Source organism: Scylla paramamosain, chromosome 27, assembly GCF_035594125.1.
Source record: "Scylla paramamosain isolate STU-SP2022 chromosome 27, ASM3559412v1, whole genome shotgun sequence".
In the NCBI taxonomy this organism is placed as follows: Eukaryota; Metazoa; Arthropoda; class Malacostraca; order Decapoda; family Portunidae; genus Scylla; species Scylla paramamosain.
The window spans coordinates 11,384,309-11,391,808 of record NC_087177.1 but is presented as its reverse complement, the minus strand read 5'-3'; the positions used below and the strand labels follow the sequence as shown (position 1 = coordinate 11,391,808).

Sequence of the window (7,500 nt, the reverse complement as noted above, 5' to 3'; positions counted from 1 at the left end):
GTCTCTTTTTAGTTTATTTTTATTTCATTCTTTCCTTTCTCTTTTTTTCTTTCCTATGCGTGTCTTTACTTGTTTTGCTTTTATTCTGTCTGCAGCGTTCTCTTCTTCCTTCTCTTCCTTTTCCTTTATTTCTCTTTCCTTCTCCCTCTTTTCTCCTCCCTTTTCTTCTGTTCTTTCATGATTTGCCTTTTCTCCCCGTTTCTTTTTTCTCCCCTTCCTTCTCCCTTCTTGTTTCGCCTTTTTCTTTCCTCTCTTCCTCTTTCTGTCTACTGGTTTTTTCCTTTCCCTCTCCCTCCTCTTCTTTCTCTTCCATTCTTTTATTATCTTCTCATCTTTTCCTTCTTTTCTTCCTTTGAGTTTCTTTGATAATTTTTCTTCCTTTCTTCTTATTCTCTTATTCAGATTTACTGTTTTTTTTTTGCTTCTGTTTCCAGTTCTTACTTTTTCTTACCTAATATTTTTTTTTATCATTTTTCTTTTTCTCCTTTTATCCCACATTGATCTTTTCTCTCTCTCCTTCTGTTTCTTCTTGCCTTCCTTCCCTTCTCTTCCCTTCGTTTCCTCAACTTTCTTCACCTTCTCCCTTTTCATTTATTTCCCTGTTTTCCATTCATTCCCTGTTTTGTCGATCACTTCCTGTCCTTGCCTCCCTTCCTTCATCTTTCTTTTCCTTCATCTCTTTTCCTTCTTCTCTCTCGCTTCTCTGTCTCATGCCTCCCTCGTTTCTATTTCTATTCGAATTTATATGCTCTCTCTCTCTCTCTCTCTCTCTCTCTCTCTCTCTCTCTCTCTCTCTCTCTCTCTCTCTCTCTCTCTCTCTCTCTCTCTCTCTCTCTCTCTCTCTCTCCCCTGGCCCTGTAATCACCAGCGTCTGCTCTCACTGTATCCCTGGATCACCCTCACGTCACGACGCAGTAAAGAAAAGTGAAGGTGAATTTGAATTTTACACACTGGCTTACTCTCTCTCTCTCTCTCTCTCTCTCTCTCTCTCTCTCTCTCTCTCTCTCTCTCTCTCTCTCTCTCTGCAAACTCTCATTCATTTATTTACTTATATTTGTTGTTTTTACAGTGCTCTGAATGCTAACAACAAAACAATGCAAAACAGTGAATAGGTCAACGATAAGTGTTTCTGTTATTATCGGTCTGTCTGTCTTTGTCTCTCTCTCTCTCTCTCTCTCTCTCTCTCTCTCTCTCTCTCTCTCTCTCTCTCTCTCTCTCTCTCTCTCTCTCTCTCTCTCTCTCGCTCGCTCGCTCGCTCGCTAAGGCAGAGATAAGAAGAAGGAAAGGAAAGAAAAGAAAGAGGAAAGGGATGAAGAAAGGGAGAGGAAGAGGAGGAGAAGGAGGAGGAGGAGGAGGAGAAGGATGTATGCAGGGTTTGGCAAGATGGAAGAGAGGATGGAGGAAAGTAAAGGGAGATGAAAGCTTGAGGTAATAGGGGTGATAGGAGAGAAAGGGAGGGAAGAGGGGAGGTGAGGGGAAAGTTGGAAGGAAAATAAAAAAATTAAGACAAGGAGAGAGAGAGAGAGAGAGAGAGAGAGAGAGAGAGAGAGAGAGAGAGAGAGAGAGAGAGAGAGAGAGAGAGAGAGAGAGAAAGGTTAGGGCACACGGGATAGATGGGAAGGTGTTAGGCTGGATAGGGTCATGGCTTAGCGACAGGCGACAAAGAGTTGTAATAAACGGCTCGAACTCCGAGTGGGGTCATGTAATTAGTGGGGTGCCACAGGGATCAGTATTAGCGCCATTGTTATTTCTATATATATATATATATATATATATATATATATATATATATATATATATATATATATATATATATATATATATATATATATATATATATATATATATATATATATATATATATATATATATATATATATATATATATATATATATATATATATATATATATATATATATATATATATATATATATATATATATATATATATATATATATATATATATATATATATATATATATATATATATATATATATATATATATATATATATATCAATGACTTGGATAGTGGAATTAGTAGTGATGTTAGTAAATTTGCTGATGACTCAAAGATAGGTAGATTAATTGGGTCAGAATCGGATGCCATCGCCTTGCGAGCAGATTTAGACAAGATGAATGAATGGACGGACAGATGCAAATGCAATTTAATATCAATAAATGCAAAGTACTTAGCGTAGGTAGAGGAAACCCACACAGTAGGTACACATTAAACAACCAAACTCTGGTAGGTACAGGGTACGAGAAAGATTTAGGAGTTATAGTTAGTTCTGAACTCCGTCTAGGGAAACAATGCATAGAGGCCAGAAACAGGGGAAATAGGGTACTAGGATTCATTTTTAGGAGTGTTAAAAGTAGAAGGCCGGAAGTAATATTAAAGTTATAATTGGCGCTGGTCAGACCTCATCTAGACTACGTTGTGCAGTTCTGGTCCCCACATTACAGGAAAGATATAGGTCTATTATAATTAGTACAGAGGAGAATGACTAAAAGGATACAGGGGATGAGGAGTATTCCTTACGATGCGAGATTGAAATTGTTAAATTTACATTCTTTAGAGAGACGTAGGTTAAGAGGGGACCTGATAGAAGTCTTTAAGTGGTATAAGGGTTATAACAAGGGTGATGTAAGCAAAACTCTTACGATCAGCAACCAGAGTAGAACAAGAAATAACGGGTTCAAGCTTGAAAAATTTAGGTTTAGGAAGGAGATAGGAAAAAAATTGGTTCTCGAATAGAGTGGTAGATGAGTGGAATGGACTCAGTAATCATGTTGTTAGTGTTAGGACATTAGAGAGCTTTAAGAGAAGATTAGACAGGTTTGTGGATGGGGATAATAGATGGAAATAGGTAGGTATATTTCATACAGGGACTGCCACGTGTAAGCCTGGTCCCTTCTTGCAGCTTCTCTTATTTCTTATGTTCTTATGTTCTTATGTTGAGAGAGAGAGAGAGAGAGAGAGAGAGAGAGAGAGAGAGAGAGAGAGAGAGGTAAAGAGGGGGAGAGCACTCAGCCGTCCTTCACCTTTATACTGCCAGGTGGAGCCGCAGGGCATAGGTGGAGGAGGTGGAGGTGGAGAGGGTCAACTTTTACTCCAAAGGTACCGCCACCACCACCACCACCACCACCGGGTCTCGTGGGTCACTGGGTTCTCCTGGCACTGGGGACGTCTGATGCTCGAGTCATTGCCATCCACTGATTATATATTATTATTTCGTACCTCAGGTGATTTCGTATCGTTGTGTTTATATTTTACCTTCTTGATGCGAGCGAGGGAGGGAGTGAATGGTTACTGTTGTTGTGCTAGTTTGACTATTTTTTATTTATTTATTTATTTTTTTTGGGTTCGTGAAGGTTAAAGAGTTGGATCTGGAGTATTGAGTTCTTTGATTATTTACTGCTAATTTTATTTTTTTCCTATTTATATGTTTTTTTTTTTTTTTTTTGGTGGGGGGGCAGCGGACAGGATACTAAGTTTGTTGTTCGTGCTCTGTCACCCTTTGTTTTTATCTTTTTGTTCTAGGCCCTTTTTTTCTTTACTTGTTTTTGTTTTTCCTTCGTGCGCTGTTATCGTCCTCTTTTTTTTGTTTTTGTTTGTGTTTCACGTTTCATGTTTTCGTTTCTCTCTGTTTTTGTTTCGTTTCTGTTTGCCTCCTATCTTTGAATTCCCTTCGTATCAGTGAGTGCCTTGTTCGTGGGCTGCTGTCATCCTCTTCTTTCGTTTCTGTTTTGGCTCACAAGACGCTTTGGGTACTCGTGGTATATTTCTTCACCTTTCACTTTCCCTTCTCTCATTTCAAGCAACAAGGACATTTCATTGGTTCGTTTCGGTTCCTACGCAAGCAAGCCAACACACCGTTAATTTTTTTGGGGGTACCTGTGTTCTTGTCTTTTTTTTACTACTCGTTTTCAATTACCGGCACAAAACCATCTTATCGTGCCGGCAGTGAACCCAAGATGTAGGTAAGTAGAGGCGGCGCGACACACAGCACACAGCTTGGCCTCTTTGATCTACTACTACATTACAAGGAGACGCTCTGATGCCTCCCTTGTGCATGTTGCTAAGTCTTCAAGGGCACACGAGAACGAGGGCGAGAGAGAATTTTGGGTCATGTGAAGGTGTTTGGTTTTTAGTTAACAGTGGCATTTGATTAGATGAGTGCTGAGAAGTCCGTTATCCCTCCATCTCTCTCTCTCTCTCTCTCTCTCTCTCTCTCTCTCTCTCTCTCTCTCTCTCTCTCTCTCTCTCTCTCTCTCTCTCTCTCTCTCTCTCTCTCTCTCTCTCTCTCTCTCTCTCTCTCTCTGTGTGTGTGTGCATGTCTAAGGATTGACTTTGGGACGAGAATGAGAGAGAATTTCGAATCATGTAAAGTTGTGTAGTTTGTAGTTAAAGCCTCACGTCTCTTAAGTATCAGCAGCGTTGGAGGAGATTATGTTTGTGCCGAGAACTTATACCCTCCTCTCAGTGCATGTTCAGGGTTATCTGTAGCACGAGAGAGAGAGAGAGGAGAGAGAATTTCAGGTCATGTAAAGGACTGTAGTTTTTAGTTAAAGCCTCGTGTCCCTTAGGTATTCGCAGCGCTTGATGACATTATGTTTGGGATGAGACGTTCTTATTTCCACCTCTCCGTGTACGACCATGTTCAGAATCGCCTTTGCAAAGAAAACAAGAGCAAATTTCGATTGATGTGAAGGTGCACAGGATTTAGTTAAGGCCTCGCGTCTCTTAAGTATCACTAGCTTTTGATTGGATTATATTGGTGCTGAGAACTCCGTAGTGTGTTTACCTGTGCATGTCTAAGACCGTTTTTTCGGATGACAATGAAAGAGTGAGTGAGTTTCCGGTCATGTAAAGGCGTTTGATTTTCAGTTAGTCTCTTAAATAACCGTGACTTTTGATTAGCATTTGTTTCCGTCGAGAGCTGTCATATTTCCACCTCCGTATGCGTGTCAAGGCTTGTCTTCACCTTCTCATAATGATAATGGAAAACCTTAAGGTAATACAGAAGTTGAAGTTTGCTTGGGAAACACACAAAGGAACATAAAAGTAGAACAAACTGCAGCAGATCTCTTGGCGCTTACAAGGCTATTTGTGATGTACAGAGAGGATGTAAGGTTATGACTGGACGGGTGATGGAAGTGAGGAAGGGAGGCGAGGAAGTTTGGAGATGGGGAGGGAGGAAGGGAGGGAAGTGAGAGAGGAAGTGACAGAGACAAAAAAACAGACTACCTTGAATATGATGTCTTTTTCTCTCTTATTTGTATGCAGGCGTTGTCCGCGTCCTTACGTAACTCTCTCTCTCTCTCTCTCTCTCTCTCTCTCTCTCTCTCTCTCTCTCTCTCTCTCTCTCTCTCTCTCTCTCTCTCTCTCTCTCTCTCTGTAATTCTTCGTCTGTCATGATTTTTTTGTATTTTTTCAATATATTTTGCAGTCTTTCCCAATTTACGTAATGTTGTTTATTTATATTTACTCGTATACTTTATTTATTCATTTAACTGTATGTATATATACTGCGTACTTATTTATCTTTTATTCTTGTTTGTTTATCAAATGACCGGAAGACAGGCCAGGAAGGTCCCACGAATGAATGACGCGTGGCTGGCTGACTGACTAATTGTGCACTTGATTTACTGACTGAACACCTTTGAGTGGCTGGCAGCAATCTTGTCTTTCTTACTCCTGACACCTTAATTCAACTCAACACGAACATTCGTAATTAGATTTTTTTTTGCAAACACAACACACTTTAAAAGAAACTGTATACGTAGAGCTGTAGTTTTATGAGAGAAGAAGAAGAAGAAGAAGAAGAAGAAGAAGAAGAAATAATAATAATAAGAAATAATAATAATAAGAAGAACGCTGAGAAGAATGATAAGAAGAACGCTAAGAAGAAGAAGAAAAAGAAAAAGAAAGCTAGGAAGAAGTAAGAAGAAGAAGAACGCCAAGAAGAAGTAAGAAGAACGCTAAGAAGAAAAACGCTAAGAAGAAGTAAGAAGAAGAAGAAGAAGAAGAAGAAGAAGAAGAAGAAGAAGAAAAGAAGAACGCTAATAATAATAATAATAATAATAATAATAATAATAATAAGAAGAAGAAGAACGCTAAGAAGAAGAAGAAGAACGCTAAGAAGAAGAAGAAGAACGCTAAGAAGAAGAAGAAGAAGAAGAAGAAGAAGAAGAAGAACGCTAAGAAGAAGAAGAAGAAGAAGAAGAAGAACGCTAAGAAGAAGAAGAAGAAGAAGAAGAAGAAGAACGCTAAGAAGAAGAACGCTAAGAAGAAGAACGCTAAGAAGAAGAAGAAGAAGAACGCTAAGAAGAAGAAGAAGAAGAACGCTAAGAAGAAGAAGAAGAAGAAGAAGAAGAAGAAGAAGAAGAAGAAGAAGAAGAACGCTAAGAAGAAAAAGAAGAAGAAGAACGCTAAGAAGAAGAAGAAGAACGCTAAGAAGAAGAAGAAGAAGAAGAACGCTAAGAAGAAGAAGAAGAAGAAGAACGCTAAGAAGAAGAAGAAGAAGAACGCTAAGAAGAAGAAGAAGAAGAAGAACGCTAAGAAGAAGAAGAAGAAGAAGAAGAAGAAGAACGCTAAAAAGAAGAAGAAGAAGAACGCTAAGAAGAACGCTAAGAAGAAGAAGAAGAAGAAGAACGCTAAGAAGAAGAAGAAGAAGAAGAAGAAGAAGAAGAAGAAGAAGAAGAAGAAGAAGAACGCTAAGAAGAAGACCGCTAAGAAGAAGAAGAAGAAGAAGAAGAAGAAGAAGAATACTAAGAAGAAGAAGAATGCTAAGAAGAAGAAGAACGCTAAGAAGAAGAAGAAAAAGAACGCTAAGAAGAAGAAGAAGAACGCTAAGAAGAAGAAGAAGAAGAAGAAGAAGAAGAAGAAGAAGAAGAAGAAGAAGAAGAACCCTAAGAAGAAGAAGAAGAAGAAGAAGAAGAAGAAGAAGAATAACCCTAAAAAGAAGAAGAAGAAGAAGAAGAAGAAGAACGTTAAAAAAGAAGAAGGCTAAGAAGAATAAGAAGGCTAAGAAGAAGAATGTTAAGAAGAAGAACATTAAGAAGAAGAAGAACTCTAAGAAGAAGAAGAAGAACGCTAAGAAGAAGAAGAAGAAGAACAACAACAACAACAGCAACAACAACAACAATAACAACAGCAGTAACAACAACAATGCTAAGAAGAAGGACGCTAAGAACAACAACAACAACTCCAAGAAGAAGAAGAAGAAGAACGCTAAGAAGAAGAAGAACGCTAAAAAGAAGATGAAGAAGAAGAAGAAGAACGTTAAGAAGAAGAAGAAGACTAAGATAAACAAAAAGAAAACTAAGAAGAAGACTAAGAAGAAAAAAAGAGGAGGACGACGACAAAGAAGAAAAAAAGACGACGATTAATAAAAAAAATAATAAAAATGATAATAGACCCTCAAGTTATAGTAAAAAAATCACAGAAAATCCAAATAACAAAGGAATGATTCACTTCAATTAGGGAATATTTA

General features: G+C 38.3%; 1 long non-coding RNA gene across 1 annotated transcript in view; it reads left to right on the top strand.

The window, feature by feature from the left end:
• The window catches only part of LOC135114200 (uncharacterized), a 64,681-nt gene that overhangs the window by 34,721 nt on the left and 22,460 nt on the right, over nt 1–7,500 (top strand). The gene's annotated exons all lie outside the window — the stretch shown is intronic.